Genomic DNA, 24,505 nt, shown 5'->3' on the forward strand with positions numbered 1-24,505 from the left:
AGACACAAAATCGAATTTTTTAGCTCAGAAAGCTGAATAGAATAACTTTTCATCATAATTCCCTGCTTTTTACAAATGTCACTCGTTGATAGACATTGGTTCAAATAAAGCATTATAATTTAAAATGCATTATTAAAAATGTTTTGCATGCATTTATTATAAGAAATAGTCATTTTAAAGAAGAAACCTGAAAGCCTAAACAGAGCTGTACAAACTATACGAAAGTGCTCCAAACAGCCTGAAATAATTTTTAGCTCAGAAAGCTGAATGGTAAATTTCACTCACAAACATCCATGCATTGCATTACAAGTCTAATCAAAACAACATGTTTGCTAGAGTTATGAGAGATAATGATTCATTTTAATGAAGCAAGAGGAAGGTCAACACAGAACTTTGCAAAGTTCATATGGACAGCTCTCAAATGCCCATGACTGAAACCAACCTTTTAAGCTCAGAAAGCTGAATGGAATAACTTTTCATCACAATTCACTGCTTTCCCATTGAAAAATGCATCATAATTCACGGCTTTTTACAAATGGCACTCGTTGATAGACATTGGTTCAAATAAACCATTATCATTTAAAATGCATTATTACAAAATGTTTGCGTGCATTTATTATAAGAAATAGTCATGATAAAGAGGAAATCTGAGTCAACACAGATATAAGCCAAACATAGGGTCAACACAGAACTTTGCAAACTTCATAGGGACAGCTCTCAAATGCCCATGAATAAAACCAACTTTTTAAGCTTAGAAAGCTGAATGGATTAATTATTTATCATAATTCACTGCTTTTCCATTATATTATTACTTTATTACTAATGTCACTCATAGATAGATGTTCATTGCAAAAGACAGCATTATAATAAATTATGAGAAAATGAATAATTTCAAAATGTTTGCGTGATTTCATTATAAGACATATAGTCACGTTAAAGAAGAAACCTGATTCAACACAGAACTGTGCAAACTACATGAAACAACTCTCAAAGACACAAAATCGAATTTTTATTCTCAGTAAAATGAACGGATTAAAAATGTATCAAAATTAACTGCTTTCCCATTGAAAATTTTATCATAATTCACTGCTTTTTAAAAATGTCACTCGTTGATAGACATTGGTTCAAATAAAGCATTATAATTTAAAATGCATTATTAAAGAAGAAACCTGAAAGCCTAAACAGATCTGTACAAACTATACGAAAGTGCTCCAAATGGCCTGAAATAATTTTTAGCTCAGAAAGCTGAATGGAATAACTTTTCATCATAATTCACTGCTTTTCCATTATAACATTACGTTTTACAAATGTCACTGAGAGATAGAAGCACATTGCAAAAGATAGCATTATAATTTAAAATGCATCATTACAAAATGATTGCATGCATTCATTATAAGAAATAGTCAATTTAATGAAGAAATCTGAGTCAACACAGATTGGTTCAAATTACATAAAACAGCTCTCAACGGCACAAAATCGAATTTTTTGATCAGAAAGTGTCGTGGAATATCGCGATGAATCTCTCTAAGTTGTAAGAAAACTCTCAGAGTCTTGAGTTCCAGATGTCAAAGTTGTAGTTTATTGAACACCAACAAACATGAGACCGGCCAGCTGTCCGTTCTGACTGTCTTAGTCCAAAACCTCCTCTTCTATACAGTTTGTTATCTGGCATTACCTCATCTCTGTGCCCCTTTGTTATTTTTGTAACCAATGGATACTATTTACCACCATTATCTCACAGAGCCTTTTGATGTCTTTTTACTGGTAGAAACTTGGCTTTAGTCTATCTTCAAGGTCCTTAGTCTCATTATTTTGTTACAGCTGGGTGCTCTTTGTTGCCTCTGCAGCATCAACACTTTTAGTAACCTCATATGCTCTCTCCTGGGTCACACAAAGGCCAGGAAACTCATATAAGTATTTTGATATATAAGAAACATACTAGAATATTGAAAAATATACTATATATTCCCACCTCTGAGACTTAAAAAGTCTCACACTCTATTTCCCTCAAACCAGAGTGCAGTCACACAAGCTAGCCTGTCCCATTTCATCATGTAGCCAAAGTAGGCCACTCAGTCCACTATCCAATGCCATTTTTATGGGGCTGCACTCTGCAGAACTTGGGACCAAACCTCTCCATCCACACTTAACTAGGAAGGAGTAAAAGATCCCAGTCCTCTAGCTAGCGCTGTGCCTGGGGGTGGGTGACTAAAATCAACTCATTTGTAATAAGCATGTGCATGCAAATGTGAAGCCTTGCGTGATGTAGAGTACAATTGATTATCCAATGAGTAGAAGATATATATATATATATGCTTTAACAATTAAATGCTTTAACAAATAAATGCTTTAACTATTAAAAGTAACATAGTAATATTTATCCTTCGTTGCCAGAGGAACTCACAGACAATTCCGGTAGCCTGGAGCGCTATCTGGTGGTGTGTTGGAGCAGACAGCGGGTTTTTAAACCACCAGTTGAGTCTATTTGCTCTTGCAGCCAAGCACTGATGTGCTCGTCGCTCCTGTCTTTAAATATAGCTCTTATATGTCTTCTCTTGGCAATAACTTCACATATACATTATATGGAACCATAATTATCAAAAATGCTACTTCTATTTGGTTAGATACAGTGTACTAAAGATATACTTCACCAATAAGTAATAAGTAATTGGTTACATTGATAATATGTCTAAAATAACAAACAAAACACCCTCTAACTCCTTTCTTGAGATGCTACCTATTTTGTTATGTAAAATGAAAGTACAATAGTCTTGCTGTCTCCCTTACTATCAAAAACATGAGAAAAGTGTTCAAAAATAAAATTCCCTTTACATTGTTATTTTCTTGATTGCTTCATCCAATCCTGCCCCAATGGTATATTGTCTGGTTGCTACACTTGTTTGCGTTGTCATCATTGATACGGCTACCATTTGCTTAGCCTCTGTTCTAGTCATAATTGATCTCAGAATGGGTATAATACAACATAACAATAATGCAAATAGGGTCAGTCCCATAACTACTATTATACCTATTTTCATTAGCCCCAACTTCCATGAACCAAAAAGATCATCAAACCATTGCCCAAACCGCTGATCTCTCCCTACATTAGATTTAACTTCCTTTCTCAGGTCATGCAGTTTCCTCATCGCCTGGGTAAAAGTTCCTTCTGGGGATGTATTATTTGGTATGTATGTATATACAGCAATCTAAATCTAAACCTAATCACATTATTATTAAAAAAAAAAATTTCATCATCTAAATGCCATATTACTGCACAATTGCCCTTAAATTGTCCTACATTCGTTTTTCCTTTAGTTTTGTTAAAGCATTCATACACCAGTTGACAATTTATTTTATATGATAATGGGCTTTCTTTTTTCTCATTATCCACACATACGTCTAATTTTTTGCCTTCATCTCCCCACCCTATCATCTTATACTATTTATCATATTCCGGATGACCCAAGAATGCCAAACATTCTGCTGGGCAGAACACTGTTCTCCCTGTTTTACCACAATTTTTTGACATAATACTCAGCGCAATGCTTATAATCATACTGATTTGGGACTACTACAAATTTTTTCAATGGAGTGGGTGAGCACATTACACAGTTTGTCATTTTTGCTTGCTTAGCTGTATATCTGGCCCATTTATACCAGTCATTTTGATTTTCATATTGTAATAGTTCCTCTGTTCCTGCTGACTCTATGGGTTCCATATCATTTTCTAAATTTATTGGCTTTTTCAGTCTTTGGGTGATTATTTTGACAGGTGTCTTTTGAGGCGGATTCTTCGGTTTGTTCTGCTTAGCCAAATTGCTTATCCAGATTCTTTGCTTTTCGGGTTCACCTTTGTTTAGTGATCCAGGCGTTCGCTACTTTCTGATTTCTTGTGCTATGTTATCTAGTCTCTGCTCATTAGGGGGAATAATATTGAAGGTCTGAGATGTCAATTGTAGGAAATTCATCATACCATGGTCGTTGTGATGGTCCCTCGCCTGGGGAGTCTGGGCCTTCCTGGATTTCCTCTCCGGTAGGCCCTGTATTGCCAGGAGGCAATACCTGTCCCAAATATGTTAGTAAGAGCATTATACACACTAGTACCTCCTTGAGCTTCCATTCTTTTCTCCATGTCCCGCTTCATTGAATGACTGCACTTGTTGGCCTGCTTCATGTCCTTCAGTTGTTTCTGTATCTGTTTCAGCAGGACGATCACTTTCTTCTTGTCTTTCTCCTTCTTCACCTTCCTGGTCCTGTTCCTCTGTGACATGTACTTCCGTCTCACTTTCTATGCTTTCCTGCTCTGCTGCGGCACTTACTTCAATCCCTCTTTCTGCCACAGCGTGCTCTTCCCCTACTTTCGCTTGTCCCTCTTCTACTTCCTCTTCTCTTTCTTCAGATTCTGTAGCCGGTTCCTGTTGATCTTCTTCCTCGGGTTCTTGTTTTTGTGCTTGCTGCTCTTCTTTGTCTGAATCTTGCCTCGTATTCATCTTTGGGAAGTCCATATTCATAGTTTCTTCCATACAGTCCGTCAAGTGCTCTGTACTTTCTGAATTCACTTTCTGGATTATTTAGTTTCAGGTTAGCTTCATTGGAAAGGCCATCCAAGATCCCCAATGCTGATTGTAGGGAACCCACTCTGCAGTATGCTTTCATTGAATTGTTCATCTGGGGATCCTGGTCCTTCTTGGGACGTTTCTCTGGTAGGCCCCGTCATTGGGGGCAACACTTGTCCCAAGTATGTCAGTAATAACATCCATATTAATATGTCTTTCTTATTCATTGGTATTGTAGGCCGCAATTGTTTTCCACCTTCTCTCCTTCAGCGGGTCATCCTGTCCTAACTTGCTTCAATGATGGCAACAGCATGACTATTTCATTTTATATGCATAAAGAACACTGTAATCACCTCATATGGTGACATGTTTTATATTAACTAACAATCATTACTTTCTGCATTCATTTGATTAATATATTAAATAATTTCCCTTATTACAGTCATTTGCTACACACACATTTGTTGCATCTCATTTCTAGCACTAAATAACATATGGGTCCTCTGCCTCCTCCAGGCAGGAGCCAGGCATAGCCTGACTTTGTTCCAATTAAAAACATTAGATCATCCCATATCTATACACAACATTTTTCATGGTCATTCACAGAAAGGGTCATTCACAAAAAGGCTATAATTCTCCACAGAGGAGGTAAACTACCACAGGTGTTCCTTATCTTAAAACTCCCTACTCATTCACTTATCACATACATTTCATTTCCTCCTGTTTCCCAAGGACTCTCAATGTCTGTATTACATTAATTAATTTTCCCTGAAAGCTAAGCTGTTTTTCATAGTTTCAGACTATATCAGAGTAATTCAGAGTATTAAATCAATAAAAGAATGATCAAATATATAACATATCATTGGAGGAATCAATTTCCTTCCAGTTTGGTCTTTCTGTTGCATTGGGCCATATACATTGATCAGTACTTCATCTGGTTTTTTATGTAATCAATGGTAACACACAATATTATATTATTCCCCTCTCACAAATTGTTGTTTCAATTATTATACCAATTGTAGCCAACCCTGAACCCTATTTCTTAATTAATTCCATTTATATTGTTACAAACAAACAAGACAAGCAATCTTAATCTTTAGTCACCACCATGTATCTTTTCCATTCTTCATTACTTTTAAAATGTATATGAGTTCAATTAAAGCATAAGTAAAAGTAATAAATCATCTTCCAGTCTAAATTCATTATCATACAAACATTCCCCATGTTTGTTTAATACTTCTATAAAATGTCAAGCACTCCTTTGTCTGCAACGGTTCTCAAAACTTTACCCCCAAAACAATCTATAAATAATCCTCTACACAGGGTATGATCCCCTTACAACACAGTGACAGAATGCGTAGTATTTAACACTGTGATAAGTTATTTTAGTAAAGTGGTTATTAAAATGCAGTCGGGTTCAGTGGAACTTTTAAATTTTTGAGCAGGTCTCTTCTAGACCTCCCTTTTGATGCTTCTGATCTAAGAGCATTCATCCACTTCCTTAAACCCCTTTCAAACCTTCTTAGTCAGGTCTCCAGGGCGGTGATGCCACTGCTTTGGTTGCTTAACCTTTTATGCCATTGTCAAGTCTTACCCGTCATTGGGTCGTCACCTCTTGCCACTGGTCTTGATGCTGCTCAGTCCTCAATCCTTAATAATTTGGTATCAGTAAACAGATATTTTCTTTTTCAGGGAGTATCACCAGAGAACTGTAACGCACACAAGTTGAGACAGTCACAATGTAAGTCAAAAACTGCGTTTATTTGCAGGCAGGCAAAAGGGGCAAATCCAATGAAGAGTAGTCGTGGGAAGCGTAGGGTCAAGAGCCGGGGAATCAAAGAGATGAACAAGGGGGCAGATCTAGTGAGGGAGGTGAACGATAGCGGGGGTCGAAGTGGAGAAAACAGTTAACAACTATGGACAAGACAAGACGGGATAAGCGGGAGCGAAAGACAGGGAAACGAGAGGAATAGGGAGTTGGCAAGCTACGAGGGTAATCAAGAGTGGGGAAGTCAAAACTAGACGCGACTAGCGAGGGTCAAAACACGGGAATCTAAATACAATAACCAACCCTAAACAAACGAAAGACTAGTGAGTTATATAGGGGCGAGTGCAGGTGTGAACAATGACAGGTGACGAGACGAGTGCAGGTGAAAGTAATATGTGGGGATAGAAAGCGCGTGAGTGCAAGGTGGTCATAATGTTCAGGCTGAAGAGCCGAGTGCGCCAGAGGGGGGAGATCGTTTACGAGCTAGAGCTCGTAAAAGCAAAACCGGGCGTGGAAGCCCGATGGAGGAAAAAGAGCGTTCGCGCTCAGGGGGCGGAGCGAGGGAGCGGGAAGCGAGCACGCTCGCGGAGTGCCTGTGTGCGAGACGGGAGATAGTGTGCGTGTGTGAGGAAGCTGAGATAGGGCAGAGGAAAGGGGTTCGTGACAAGAACCGACACAGCCAATGGAACATCTACAAATGCTTAAATATGGAGACAATTCAAAACATGGTTAAATTCAAAAAAGCATTATTAAAAATTCATCAGTCTATTAAAATTGTTCAAAGTAAAAGTAAAATATGCTAAAATTGAACTCATTTATAGATAATTAATTTCCATTCAGGTTTTATTTCTGCTACTTCAGCAAATGTTACACAAAACTATGTATCATGGTGGGGACTAACATCAAAACAAAGCCTCTCAAGCTTCTAGGATGCTTAATTAAAAACATCACCTCAATTCAATAATAGTCTCTAGATAGTTTTTGAACCTACATTTATTCTTTCAGATGAATTTTCAACTTAATCTCTTTTCTTTAGTATAAACCGTTAACTTTAGATTGCCCTCTTAATATATAAAATCTTTAATCATTGATGAGGAGAGCTGTTTGAACTCCTTCATATCACTCTATCTAACATTAGTGTCAAGGCACATCATTTTACATATAAAAATAAAATCAAACCAAAATAAAATGAAATAAAACACTTATGAATATTTCTTCAAATTCTGCTCTTGTGTTTCTGTTTCAAGCAGACACTTATCAATTTTAGACTGAGAGTGAGGAGTGGGGCATTACACTGTTTCACAATAATACATTTAATTTATTCTTCAACAGTAAAAATAGTGATATTTATAATAACTGATTATATTAACTGCTTTCAAACTTTCTCATCTCACACCATTTAAAAACAAAAACTACTCTCATCAAAAACTACTCTCATCTTACTTTCTTCTGTCCATTCAAACAACATACAAATAACCTTCTAATCTTTAATAAAACAGAACTATATAATCAATACAACTTATGTTTAGCCTTCTGTTCATGCAGAGCTTTACATTTACAACACCTATCTTATTATTAATATATTATAATCCCTTTTTTATTATTAAGTAATCATTTATATTACTACTTTCTCCATTTCTTACACTTTCTCAGGTGAAGGAACTTCCATTCTATCAGGAAAGTAAAAGATTAAACAGAATAAAGTCTTAAAGACAAACATATCTAAAAACATATCTCTTCTTGTGTTTTGAAATAATTACTCAGTAAGATACACTACGTACTTTTAATTTCTCATGACTCTTAAATTATTTATTTAATTATTTATTTTTATCCAAATGTTTCATCATCTTTTAACAGTTATCACTATTATACCTCTAAAATTACACTTTCATGTTTCATAGTTAATACTATGGCAAACTAAAATAGTAGTAATAGAAATAGACACTCAATCAGCACTTTGTAGCACACACTAAGCTCCTTTTTTTATTATTTCTTTATTATGAGGGTACTCTCTGGAAAATTTGGGGGAGTAACCAATCCAATAGGTAACTCTATAACTTTGCCATATGTTTGTAATATTTACTCTTCAAATCAATAAATCAGTGGTTAGCTGCTGGATTTAAATTTAGACCCTCAGAACAATTTAGACACGGGCATTGAACCCATTGATGGCATTCTGGAAAATCATAAAGTGATCGTATAAGACTGAAATAAACTTTTCCAGAGAAATTTTAATCCACATTATAAATGGCAAATCAATAATGATTACCAGCTGTAATGAGCGCAGGAAGATCAATCAGATCAATCACATCATTTTCAGTCTTCTTTGTGTCCGGATTTCCTCCTGCAGCATTAGTAACTTCTATAAAATCATCTTTCTCAGCCGTCTGCAATGGGGAGAAACTAGTTCCAGAATGAGTTAGTGAAACAACATACACATAATGATGACAAAAGAAACACAGAATAGACACATGAATATGAAGTTATTAACATTCATATATGAGGACGTTATGATGTTCAATTTAATCTTAACCTTTCTCCATGGGCTTCACCCGCCCCAAAGACTAATTTTTAAATGATCCAAATCATTCTTAAATTTATGTTCCTTTAATTTTAGTCTCAAATGCAGCTTCTCAGTGTATCCACGATCAACCAAGACCTATTCTGTGTATACCAAACAAAAAATAAATAAAATAAAAACAAAATATCTATCTATCTGCTATCTGTCTTTTTCTAAAGTCGGGGCCCCTTTCTGTCTGTCTGAAGACATCAAGAGAGGCCTGTTTCCCCTCAAAGCCATCCTCAATACCGTCACCAGACAGTCCCTAACAAAAATAAAAAATCTCTGCCTATCTTTTGTTGGTTGATCAAGTTTTCACCGACAACGCTGCACTCACATTTAAATTGTTCTCCAGACATTTTTTAAATCATAGAAAAATCAAAAACAACTTTCTAGTGTTTAATTTAATAATGTTAAAATAGTATTCTCGCAAAAACTGGACCAGACAGAACATAAAACAGACACATGAATGTGAAGTTTTAACATTTAAGGTTTAACTTAATAACATACAAAATATAATTTTCTTATTATTTATTTTATCATCATATCATTGGCCCTCTTTTGCCATTTGCTTGAATATAACAACACTTATCTTATATACAACCTTGGTTTAAAATCCAATAACTTATTTGACTTTAATTTAACGCAATACACTCGACTCAAAGCTTTATTGTTTGTCCAGATAATGTGATTTCCCAAATACAATTCAATCGCTTTAAAGTGATCACTTTTTTATAATCGAAATATTCTTACTAATCACTTTGATATAAAAGGAGTTATGATCTGACACATGTCCATTCAACAGCTGCTCCCTCTCAGTTTAGTTAATCTTACATCAGGCTTCATTTATGGCATGAAAAGAACAGCCCAATAATAAACATTGTCCAGTCCGCTAAGAGTTAACTTTTTGATTTCATGCACATTTTTGTTTTACAGCTATTTGTTTGTTTATACTGTATTATATTTATCCTTATACATACACACACACACACACACACTTACACAGACATCACTGTCTGTCTTACAACACTTCCATACGCAATCACACTTCAGTCATACTTCCCATACTTTCAAACACAGATACTCTCACAAACACAGAAACTTTCACACTTTTTGCAAACACAAGGCCTTTATAAACACAGAGCTCTCAAAAAATATTATACTAAAACAAACCTATTACTTCTGCCCCTCCTTTTGCTCTCCTCTTTTTATCCCTCTCCTTTATTTCCATAAAAACACTCATTATTTACAGTGGTTGATCGCTATATCTGTTACTTCTTTTTATATTAAAACTCATGTACTTCCACCCACAGCTGTCACATCCATTTTGGGTCTCTGTTCAAGACAATTTCTACATTGGTGCTAATTCTCCTTTACTCTCTCTATTAAAAATCACCTTAACATTTTTGACTGTATTTAATTTGTTCATAACTCCAGAAATGATCACTAATTCCCTGTGTTTCTATTATTAATCTTTTTAATTCGATTTCTTTTCTCCTCTCAGTTAGTCTCCTCTCAAATTCAGTAACATCTTATTTCCACATTATGATTTCTGCTTCAGGAGGAAAACTGAGACAAGGAAAAAAAAGTATTGTTCTGTTTCTCTGTGCGTGCTCAAAGCCCTCCCTTTACAGCTCCCTATTCTCACTCTAGCAGCCCCTCCCTTCTCTCTTTCCCAGCACTCAGTCTCCAGCGTACTGTAAGAGAGAGAGAATGAAAAAATCAACAACTGTGCTCATTTATCCGAGTCTTATCAACTATACTTCTGGATAACATCCAACTAAATAAACTAAATATTTATTACTACTAATACTTATTTATATATTTATTATACTTATTTTTATTTCTTATCTCTTCCCCTTATATTTATTTATTATCTTTTATTTCTTTCTTTTTACTCTTTTTGTTATCCTCTTTATTTTCTTAACTTATATTTTCTCTTATTCTTTTATTTTATTATTTGCTTATGTTCCTTCTTTTATTGCTTATATGGTTTCACTTTATTTCTTCTCAAAACCAACTATTTGTTTATTCATGCTTTATGTTTGTTAATATAATCTTATTTTGTGATTTACAAAACTTTTCTGAAAACATGGTTATACCTCACATACTACTTATACATACATCTTGGGTACAAAGTCTAAACTGGATAACATGATTATACATTACTTATTTCTTATACATACAGCATGGTCACAAGTGTTTAAACTAATGCATTCGTTTTTCTAATTTTTCTAATTTTTGATTACATATTTATTTCAACATGAGCAATACATTGCTTTCACATAAGTAATGCATCATTATCTATGTCTATATTAGCAATACACACTTAAGTTTTGCATTCTGCTTTATATCATGCATATCTATGTTTCCCTATCCAAGTCTGCCCTCTTAAAACAACGTTTCCCAATAATGTGCCACTTCAGATTTCAAGTAAGGAATATTCGCCTCCTTTACTGACACTTTCAAATGTCCCCTGTATATATATCTATCTCATCTCTATGGCCTGCTTTACAGAGTGTAGTTATGTGATCCACAAATAATTTAGGATCTATGTTCCTAACCGCAACATCCAACCAGTTAACAAATGGCCACTCCTGTTCTATTTCTCCTAAATTCACCACTTCAGTTAAGGTTCTCATTAACTCCTTCTTTTTTGCAGTTAATTTTCTCTTCTGCCCTGCATAATCTATGTACTCTGATTCTTTCCAAAAATGATCGCTGATTCCCTTTAACTCTATCAGCGCTCTTTCCAATTCTCTCTCCCACTCTTCAGATCTGCATTGATCTCCAACTTTACAAAACTCACTTGTCTCTGCATTTTTCTCTAGTCTTGTTCACTGTAATGGAAAACTTTTTGCCTTTATCTTTTTCCCAATTATTCTATTTTTTGTCTTCTGAATCTCCCCTTCCCCTCACTCACAGAGCTGTCCGTTCAGCTGACCAGTGAGCGAGAGCAAGGCAGGGAGATATCAGAGAAGCCGGTGCCATTTTGCGTCTTTATACTTTTTCAACAATTGTTTTATTCAATTCACTGTTTCAATCAGTTTTCCACTTTTGCTCTCATTTAGCATTTCCTGCTTAGTGCACCTGATTATCTGTATTATTCTGCCTTTGCCCACTATACATCATCAACATTGCAATCATGCATTTGAATAAACACAAGAACAGCGCAATTAAAGCACACATGCACCAACAACATAGTTAGTCATGCACATTATTCATTATCTCAAACATGCACACATAGTTCAACAATTCCCCGTTTTCTGCACAGTCCGGGTTCCGTCAAACACTGCAATAAATAACTTAATCTAACACCTGGAGGAATTTTGCGCGAATTTTCGGCAAAACCTTGAATAAATGCACCTAACCGGGAATTTTCACGCGCGTCGCTTCTCGACTCACCCCCAGGCTTTTTCTACCTTCTTCAAATAAACTTTCTTAAACTCTCTTTAAACAATCCCACCCCCCTATTTTTGAAATCTGGAACTCGCCTCTATTTTAGCCAATTAGTTCAAATTATTCTATGTCCGGACTGGCAAAAGTCTTAGGGAAGCCACTTACCGGGACTCGCTACCACAGATCACAAAAAAACACCTTAAGCAAAGATGCTTACCTCAGTTTCTGGCGCCAGTGTTTCTGCGCGATTCGTGCAAGCCGTCCCACCAGCGACCTCTGCCCCCTTGACCTCAATGCCAGCCCCACGAGTTGGGCGCCAAAGATATGTCGTGGAATATCGCGATGAATCTCTCTAAGTTGTAAGAAAACTCTCAGAGTCTTGAGTTCCAGATGTCAAAGTTGTAGTTTATTGAACACCAACAAACATGAGACCGGCCAGCTGTCCGTTCTGACTGTCTTAGTCCAAAACCTCCTCTTCTATACAGTTTGTTATCTGGCATTACCTCATTTCTGTGCCCCTTTGTTATTTTTGTAACCAATGGATACTATTTGCCACCATTCTCTCACAGAGCCTTTTGCTGTCTTTTTACTGGTAGAAACTTGGCTTTAGTCTATCTTCAAGGTCCTTAGTCTCATTATTTTGTTACAGCTGGGTGCTCTTTGTGGCCTCTGCAGCATCAACACTTTTAGTAACCTCATATGCTCTCTCCTGGGTCACACAAAGGCCAGGAAACTCATATAAGTATTTTGATATATAAGAAACATACTAGAACATTGAAAATATACTATAAAAGCAGAATAGATTAAAAATGAATCACAATTCACTGCTTTCCCATTATAACATTACATTTTACAAATGTCACTGAGAGATAGCAGCACATTGCAAAAGATAGCTTTAAAATGCATCATTACAAAATGATTGCATGCATTCATTATAAGAAATAGTCAATTTAATGAAGAAATCTGAGTCAACACAGATTGGTTCAAATTACATAAAACAGCTCTCAACGACACAAAATCGAATTTTTTAGATCAGAAAGCTGAATAGATTAAAAATGAATCACAATTCACTGCTTTCCCATTGAAAAATGCATCATAATTCACTGCTTTTTACAATGTCACTCGTTGATAGACATTGGTTCAAATAAAGCATTATCATTTAAAATGCATTATTACAAAATGTTTGCGTGCATTTATTATAAGAAATAGTCATTTTAAAGAAGAAACCTGAAAGCCTAAACAGATCTGTACAAACTATACGAAAGTGCTCCAAACGGCCTGAAATAATTTTTAGCCCAGAAAGCTCAATGGAGTAACTTTTCATCATAATTAACGGCTTTTCCATTGGAAAATTATTTTTAACTAATGTCACTCGTGCTTTCATTATAATACAAAGTCATTTTAAAGAAGAATTAAACAAGAAATGTGCAAACATAACGAAATAGCTTCAATGGCCCAAAATAAATTTTAGCTTAGAAAGCTGAATGGTAAATTTCACTCACAGACATCCATGCATTGCATTACATGTCTAATCAAAACAACATGTTTGCTAGAGTTATGAGAGATATTCATTTTAATGAAGCAAGAGGATGGTCAACACAGAACATTGCAAAGTTCATATGGCCAGCTCTCAAATGCCCATGACTGAAACCAACCTTTTAAGCTCAGAAAGCTGAATGGAATAACTTTTCATCATAATTCACTGCTTTTCCATTATAACATTACATTTTACAAATGTCACTGAGAGATAGAAGCACATTGCAAAAGATAGCTTTAAAATGCATCATTACAAAATGATTGCATGCATTCATTATAAGAAATAGTCAATTTAATGAAGATATCTGAGTCAACACAGATTGGTTCAAATTACATAAAACAGCTCTCAACGACACAAAATCGAATTTTTTAGATCAGAAAGCTGAATAGATTAAAAATGAATCACAATTCACTGCTTTCCCACTGAAAAATGCATCATAATTCACTGCTTTTTACAAATGTCACTCGTTGATAGACATTGGTTCAAATAAAGCATTATCATTTAAAATGCATTATTAAAAATGTTTTGCATGCATTTATTATAAGAAATAGTCACTTTAAAGAAGAAACCTGAAAGCCTAAACAGAGCTGTACAAACTATACGAAAGTGCTCCAAACGGCCTGAAATAATTTTTAGCTCAGAAAGCTGAATGGTAAATTTCTCTCACAAACATCCATGCATTGCATTACAAGTCAAATCAAAACAACATGTTTGCTAGAGTTATGAGAGATATTCAGTTTAATGAAGCAAGAGGAAGGTCAACACAGAACTTTGCAAAGTTCATATGGACAGCTCTCAAATGCCCATGACTGAAACCAACCTTTTAAGCTCAGAAAGCTGAATGGAATAACTATTCATCATAATTCACTGCTTTTCCATTAAAACATTACATTTTACAAATGTCACTGAGAGATAGAAGCACATTGCAAAAGATAGCTTTAAAATGCATCATTACAAAATGTTTGCGTGCATTTATTATAAGAAATAGTCACGATAAAGAGGAAATCTGAGTCACACAGACATAAGACAAACATAGGGTCAACACAGAACTTTGCAAACTTCATAGGGAGAGCTCTCAAATGCCCATGACTAAAACCAACTTTTTAAGCTTAGAAAGCTGAATGGATTAATTATTTATCATAATTCACTGCTTTTCCATTATATTATTACTTTATTACTAATGGCACTCATAGATAGATGTTCATTGCAAAAGACAGCATTATAATAAATTATGAGAAAATGAATCATTTCAAAATGTTTGCGTGAATTCATTATGACATATAGTCACGTTAAAGAAGAAACGTGATTCAACACAGAACTGTGCAAACTACATGAAACAGCTCTCAAAGACACAAAATCGAATTTTTATTCTCAGTAAAATGAACGGATTAAAAATGTATCAAAATTCACTGCATCCCATTGAAAATTTTATCATAATTCACTGCTTTTTAAAAATGTCACTCGTTGATAGACATTGGTTCAAATAAAGCATTATAATTTAAAATGCATTATTAAAGAAGAAACCTGAAAGCCTAAACAGATCTGTACAAACTATACGAAAGTGCTCCAAATGGCCTGAAATAATTTTTAGCTCAGAAAGCTGAATGGAGTAACTTTTCATCATAATTCACTGCTTTTCTATTATAACATTACGTTTTACAAATGTCACTGAGAGATAGAAGCACATTGCAAAAGATAGCATTATAATTTAAAATGCATCATTACAAAATGATTGCATGCATTCATTATAAGAAATAGTCTATTTAATGAAGAAATCTGAGTCAACACAGATTGGTTCAAATTACATAAAACAGCTCTCAACGACACAAAATCGAATTTTTTAGATCAGAAAGCTGAATAGATTAAAAATTAATCACAATTCACTGCTTTCCCATTGAAAAATGCATCATAATTCACTGCTTTTTGCAAATGTCACTCGTTGATAGACATTGGTTCAAATAAAGCATTATCATTTAAAATGCATTATTAAAGATGTTTTGCATGCATTTATTATAAGAAATAGTCATTTTAAAGAAGAAACCTGAAAGCCTAAACAGATCTGTACAAACTATACGAAAGTGCTCCAAACGGCCTGAAATAATTTTTAGCCCAGAAAGCTCAATGGAGTAACTTTTCATCATAATTAACGGCTTTTCCATTGGAAAATTATTTTTAACTAATGTCACTCGTGCTTTCATTATAATACAAAGTCATTTTAAAGAAGAATTAAACAAGAAATGTGCAAACATAACGAAATAGCTTCAATGGCCCAAAATATTTTTTTTTAGCTCAGAAAGCTGAATGGTAAATTTCACTCACAAACATCCATGCATTGCATTGCAAGTCTAATCAAAACAACATGTTTGCTAGAGTTATGAGAGATAATGATTCATTTTAATGAAGCAAGAGGAAGGTCAACACAGAACATTGCAAAGTTCATATGGACAGCTCTCAAATGCCCATGACTGAAACCAACCTTTTAAGCTCAGAAAGCTGAATGGAATAACTTTTCATCATAATTCACTGCTTTTCCATTATAACATTACGTTTTACAAATGTCACTGAGAGATAGAAGCACATCGCAAAAGATAGCATTATAATTTAAAATGCATCATTACAAAATGATTGCATGCATTCATTATAAGAAATAGTCAATTTATTGAAGAAATCTGAGTCAACACAGATTGGTTCAAATTACATGAAACAGCTCTCAACGACACAAAATCGAATTTTTTAGATCAGAAAACTGAATAGATTAAAAATGAATCACAATTCACTGCTTTCCCATTGAAAAATGCATCATAATTCACTGCTTTTTACAAATGTCACTTGTTGATAGACATTGGTTCAATTAAGCATTATCATTTAAAATGCATTATTACAAAATGTTTGCGTGCATTTATTATAAGAAATAGTCATGATAAAGAGGAAATCTGAGTCAACACAGACATAAGACAAACATAGGGTCAACACAGAACTTTGCAAACTTCATAGGGACAGCTCTCAAATGCCCATGAATAAAACCAACTTTTTTAGCTTAGAAAGCTGAATGGATTAATTATTTATCATAATTCACTGCTTTTCCATTATATTATTACTTTATTACTAATGGCACTCATAGATAGATGTTCATTGCAAAAAACAGAATTATAATAAATTATGAGAAAATGAATCATTTCAAAATGTTTGCGTGAATTCATTATGACATATAGTCACGTTAAAGAAACCTGATTCATCACAGAACTGTGCAAACTACATGAAACAGCTCTCAAAGACACAAAATCGAATTTTTATTCTCAGTAAAATGAACGGATTAAAAATGTATCAAAATTCACTGCTTTCCCATTGAAAATGTTATCATAATTCACTGCTTTATAAAAATGTCACTCGTTGATAGACATTGGTTCAAATAAAGCATTATAATTTAAAATGCATTATTAAAAATGTTTTGCATGCATTTATTATAAGAAATAGTCATTTTAAAGAAGAAACCTGAAAGCCTAAACAGATCTGTACAAACTATACGAAAGTGCTCCAAACGGCCTAAAATAATTTTTAGCTCAGAAAGCTCAATGGAGTAACTTTTCATCATAATTAAAGGCTTTACCATTGGAAAATTATTTTTAACTAATGTCACTCGTGCTTTCATTATATTACAAAGTCATTTTAAAGAAGAATTAAACAAGAAATGTGCAAACATAACGAAATAGCTTCAATGGCCCAAAATATTTTTTTTTAGCTCAGAAAGCTGAATGGTAAATTTCACTCACAAACATCCATGCATTGCATTGCAAGTCTAATCAAAACAACATGTTTGCTAGAGTTATGAGAGATATTCATTTTAATGAAGCAAGAGGAAGGTCAACACAGAACTTTGCAAAGTTCATATGGACAGCTCTCAAATGCCCATGACTGAAACCAACCTTTTAAGCTCAGAAAGCTGAATGGAATAACTTTTCATCATAATTCACCGCTTTTCCATTATAACATTACATTTTACAAATGTCACTGAGAGATAGAAGCACATTGCAAAAGATAGCATTATAATTTAAAATGCATCATTACAAAATGATTGCATGCATTCATTATAAGAAATAGTCAATTTAATGAAGAAATCTGAGTCAACACAGATTGGTTCAAATTATATAAAACAGCTCTCAACGACACAAAATCGAATTTTTTAGATCAGAAAGCTGAATAGATTAAAAATGAATCACAATTCACTGCTTTCCCACTGAAAAATGCATTATAATTCACTGCTTTTTACAAATGTCACTCGTTGATAGACATTGGTTCAAATAAAGCATTATCATTTAAAATGCATTATTAAAAATGTTTTGCATGCATTTATTATAAGAAATAGTCACTTTAAAGAAGAAACCTGAAAGCCTAAACAGAGCTGTACAAACTATACGAAAGTGCTCCAAACGGCCTGAAATAATTTTTAGCTCAGAAAGCTGAATGGTAAATTTCTCTCACAAACATCCATGCATTGCATTACAAGTCAAATCAAAACAACATGTTTGCTAGAGTTATGAGAGATATTCAGTTTAATGAAGCAAGAGGAAGGTCAACACAGAACTTTGCAAAGTTCATATGGACAGCTCTCAAATGCCCATGACTGAAACCAACCTTTTAAGCTCAGAAAGCTGAATGGAATAACTTTTCATCATAATTCACTGCTTTTCCATTAAAACATTACATTTTACAAATGTCACTGAGAGATAGAAGCACATTGCAAAAGATAGCTTTAAAATGCATCATTACAAAATGATTGCATGCATTCATTATAAGAAATAGTCAATTTAATGAAGAAATCTGAGTCAACACAGATTGGTTCAAATGACATGAAACAGCTCTCAACGACATAAAATCGATTTTTTAGATCAGAAAGCTGAATCGATTAAAAATGAATCACAATTCACTGCTTTCCCATTGAAAAATGCATCATAATTCACTGCTTTTTACAAATGTCACTCATTGATGGACATTGGCTCAAATAAAGCATTATCATTTAAAATGCATTATTACAAAATGTTTGTGTGCATTTATTATAAGAAATAGTCACGATAAAGAGGAAATCTGAGTCAACACAGACATAAGACAAACATAGGGTCAACACAGAACTTTGCAAACTTCATAGGGACAGCTCTCAAATGCCCATGACTAAAACCAACTTTTTAAGCTCAGAAAGCTGAATGGATTAATTATTTATCATAATTCACTGCTTTTTAAAAATGTCACTCGTTGATAGACATTGGTTCAAATAAAGCATTATAATTTAAAATGCATTATTAAAGAAGAAACCTGAAAGCCTAAACAGAGCTGTACAAACTATACGAAAGTGCTCCAAACGGCCTGAAATAATTTTTAGCTCAGAAAGCTGAATGGTAAATTTCACTCACAAACATCCATGCATTGCATTGCAAGTCTAATCAAAACAACATGTTTGCTAGAGTTATGAGAGATAATGATTCATTTTAATGAAGCAAGAGGAAGGTCAACACAGAACATTGCAAAGTTCATATGGACAGCTCTCAAATGCCCATGACTGAAACCAACCTTTTAAGCTCAGAAAGCTGAATGGATTAATTATTTATCATAATTCACTGCTTTTCCATTATATTATTACTTTATTACTAATGGCACTCATAGATAGGATGTTCATTGCAAAAAACAGAATTATAATAAATTATGAGAAAATGAATCATTTCAAAATGTTTGCGTGAATTCATTATGACATATAGTCACGTTAAAGAAACCTGATTCATCACAGAACTGTGCAAACTACATGAAACAGCTCTCAAAGACACAAAATCGAATTTTTATTCTCAGTAAAATGAACGGATTAAAAATGTATCAAAATTCACTGCTTTCACATTGAAAATGTTATCATAATTCACTGCTTTATAAAAATGTCACTCGTTGATAGACATTGGTTCAAATAAAGCATTATAATTTAAAATGCATTATTAAAAATGTTTTGCATGCATTTATTATAAGAAATAGTCATTTTAAAGAAGAAACCTGAAAGCCTAAACAGAGCTGTACAAACTATACGAAAGTGCTCCAAACGGCCTAAAATAATTTTTAGCTCAGAAAGCTGAATGGTAAATTTCTCTCACAAACATCCATGCATTGCATTACAAGTCAAATCAAAACAACATGTTTGCTAGAGTTATGAGAGATATTCAGTTTAATGAAGCAAGAGGAAGGTCAACACAGAACTTTGCAAAGTTCATATGGACAGCTCTCAAATGCCCATGACTGAAACCAACCTTTTAAGCTCAGAAAGCTGAATGGAATAACTTTTCATCATAATTCACTGCTTTTCCATTAAAACATTACATTTTACAAATGTCACTGAGAGATAGAAGCACATTGCAAAAGATAGCTTTAAAATGCATCATTACAAAATGATTGCATGCATTCATTATAAGAAATAGTCAATTTAATGAAGAAATCTGAGTCAACACAGATTGGTTCAAATGACATGAAACAGCTCTCAACGACATAAAATCGATTTTTTAGATCAGAAAGCTGAATCGATTAAAAATGAATCACAATTCACTGCTTTCCCATTGAAAAATGCATCATAATTCACTGCTTTTTACAAATGTCACTCATTGATGGACATTGGCTCAAATAAAGCATTATCATTTAAAATGCATTATTACAAAATGTTTGCGTGCATTTATTATAAGAAATAGTCACGATAAAGAGGAAATCTGAGTCAACACAGACATAAGACAAACATAGGGTCAACACAGAACTTTGCAAACATAGGGACAGCTCTCAAATGCCCATGACTAAAACCAACTTTTTAAGCTTAGAAAGCTGAATAGATTAATAATTTATCATAATTCACTGCTTTTCCATTATATTATTACTTTATTACTAATGGCACTCATAGATAGATGTTCATTGCAAAAGACAGCATTATAATAAATTATGAGAAAATGAATCATTTCAAAATGTTTGCGTGAATTCATTATGACATATAGTCACGTTAAAGAAGAAACGTGATTCAACACAGAACTGTGCAAACTACATGAAACAGCTCTCAAAGACACAAAATCGAATTTTTATTCTCAGTAAAATGAACGGATTAAAAATGTATCAAAATTCACTGCTTTCCCATTGAAAATTTTATCATAATTCACTGCTTTTTAAAAATGTCACTCGTTGATAGACATTGGTTCAAATAAAGCATTATAATTTAAAATGCATTATTAAAGAAGAAACCTGAACGCCTAAACAGATCTGTACAAACTATACGAAAGAGCTCCAAATGGCCTGAAATAATTTTTAGCTCAGAAAGCTGAATGGAGTAACTTTTCATCATAATTCACTGCTTTTCCATTAAAACATTACATTTTACAAATGTCACTGAGAGATAGAAGCACATTGCAAAAGATAGCATTATAATTTAAAATGCATCATTACAAAATGATTGCATGCATTCATTATAAGAAATAGTCAATTTAATGAAGAAATCTGAGTCAACACAGATTGGTTCAAATTACATGAAACAGCTCTCAACGACACAAAATCGAATTTTTTAGATCAGAAAGCTGAATAGATTAAAAATGAATCACAATTCACTGCTTTCCCATTGAAAAATGCATCATAATTCACTGCTTTTTACAAATGTCAGTCGTTGATAGACATTGGTTCAAAAAAAGCATTATCATTTAAAATGCATTATTACAAAATGTTTGCGTGCATTTATTATAAGAAATAGTCATGATAAAGAGGAAATCTGAGTCAACACAGACATAAGACAAACATAGGGTCAACACAGAACTTTGCAAACTTCATAGGGATAGCTCTCAAATGCCCATGACTAAAACCAACTTTTTAAGCTTAGAAAGCTGAATGGATTAATTATTTATCATAATTCACTGCTTTTCCATTATATTATTACTTTATTACTAATGGCACTCATAGATAGATGTTCATTGCAAAAGACAGCATTATAACAAATTATGAGAAAATGAATCATTTCAAAATGTTTGCGTGAATTCATTATGACATATAGTCACGTTAAAGAAGAAACCTGATTCAACACAGAACTGTGCAAACTACATGAAACAGCTCTCAAAGACACAAAATCGAATTTTTATTCTCAGTAAAATGAACGGATTAAAAATGTATCAAAATTCACTGCTTTCCCATTGAAAATTCTATCATAATTCACTGCTTTTTAAAAATGTCACTCGTTATTTGAACATTGGTTCAAATAAAGCATTATAATTTAAAATTCATTATTAAAAAAGTTTTGCATGCATTTATTATAAGAAATAGTCATTTTAAAGAAACCTGAAAGCCTAAACAGAGCTGTACAAACTATACGAAAGTGCTCCAAACGGCCTGAAATAATTTTTAGCTCAGAAAGCTGAATGGTAAATTTCACTCACAAACATCCATGCACTGCCTTACAAGTCTAATCAAAACAACATGTTTGCTAGAGTTATGAGAGATAATGATTCATTTTAATGAAGCAAGAGGAAGGTCAACACAGAACTTTGCAAAGTTCATATGGCCAGCTCTCAAATGCCCATGACTGAAACCAACCTTTTAAGCTCAGAAAGCTGAATGGAATAACTTTTCATCATAATTCACTGCTTTTCCATTATAACATTACGTTTTACAAATGTCACTGAGAGATAGAAGCACATTGCAAAAGATAGCATTATAATTTAAAATGCATCATTACAAAATGATTGCATGCATTCATTATAAGAAATAGTCAATTTAATGAAGAATTCTGAGTCAACACAGATTGGTTCAAATTACATGAAACAGCTCTCAACGACACAAAATCGAATTTTTTAGATCAGAAAGCTGAAAAGATTAAAAATGAATCACAATTCACTGCTTTCCCATTGAAAAATGCATCATAATTCACTGCTTTTTACAAATGTCACTCGTTGATAGACATTGGTTCAAATAAAGCATTATCATTTAAAATGCATTATTACAAAATGTTTGCGTGCATTTATTATAAGAAATAGTCATGATAAAGAGGAAATCTGAGTCAACACAGACATAAGACAAACATAGGGTCAACACAGAACTTTGCAAACTTCATAGGGACAGCTCTCAAATGCCCATGACTAAAACCAACTTTTTAAGCTTAGAAAGCTGAATGGATTAATTATTTATCATAATTCACTGCTTTTCCATTATATTATTACTTTATTACTAATGGCACTCATAGATAGATGTTCATTGCAAAAGACAGCATTATAACAAATTATGAGAAAATGAATCATTTCAAAATGTTTGCGTGAATTCATTATGACATATAGTCACGTTAAAGAAGAAACCTGATTCAACACAGAACTGTGCAAACTACATGAAACAGCTCTCAAAGACACAAAATCGAATTTTTATTCTCAGTAAAATGAACGGATTAAAAATGTATCAAAATTCACTGCTTTCCCATTGAAAATTCTATCATAATTCACTGCTTTTTAAAAATGTCACTCGTTATTTGAACATTGGTTCAAATAAAGCATTATAATTTAAAATTCATTATTAAAAAAGTTTTGCATGCATTTATTATAAGAAATAGTCATTTTAAAGAAACCTGAAAGCCTAAACAGAGCTGTACAAACTATACGAAAGTGCTCCAAACGGCCTGAAATAATTTTTAGCTCAGAAAGCTCAATGGAGTAAATTTTCATCATAATTAACGGCTTTTCCATTGGAAAATTATTTTTAACTAATGTCACTCGTGCTTTCATTATAATACAAAGTCATTTTAAAGAAGAATTCTGATTAAACATAGAAGAAAGTGCTCCAAATGGCCTGAAATAATTTTTAGCTCAGAAAGATCAATGGAGTAACTTTTCATCATAATTCACTGCTTTTCCATTATAACATTACGTTTTACAAATGTCATTGAGAGATAGAAGCACTTTGCAAAAGATAGCATTATAATTTAAAATGCATCATTACAAAATGATTGCATGCATTCATTATAAGAAATAGTCAATTTAATGAAGAAATCTGAGTCAACACAGATTGGTTCAAATGACATGAAACAGCTCTCAACGACACAAAATCAGTTTTTTAGATCAGAAAGCTGAATAGATTCAAAATGAATCACAATTCACTGCTTTCCCATTGAAAAATGCATCATAATTCACTGTTTTTTACAAATGTCACTGAGAGATAGAAGCACTTTGCAAAAGATAGCATTATCATTTAAAATGCATTATTACAAAATGTTTGCGTGCATTTATTATAAGAAATAGTCATGATAAAGAGGAAATCTGAGTCAACACAGACATAAGACAAACATAGGGTCAACACAGAACTTTGCAAACTTCATAGGGACAGCTCTCAAATGCCCATGACTAAAACCAACTTTTTAAGCTTAGAAAGCTGAATGGATTAATTTTTCATCATAATTCACTGCTTTTCTATTATAACATTATTAAAAATGTCACTTATAGATAGATGTTCATTGCAAAAGACAGCATTATAATTTAAAATGAATCATTTCAAAATGTTTGCTTGCATTCATTATAAGATATAGTCATGTTAAAGAAAAAACCTGATTCAACACAGAACTGTGCAAACTACATGAAACAGCTCTCAAAGACACAAAATCTACTTTTTTTGCTCAGAAAAATTAACGGATTAAAAATGTATCAAAATTCACTGCTTTTCCA

This window comes from Xyrauchen texanus, chromosome 37, assembly GCF_025860055.1.
Source record: "Xyrauchen texanus isolate HMW12.3.18 chromosome 37, RBS_HiC_50CHRs, whole genome shotgun sequence".
Lineage (NCBI taxonomy): Eukaryota > Metazoa > Chordata > Actinopteri > Cypriniformes > Catostomidae > Xyrauchen > Xyrauchen texanus.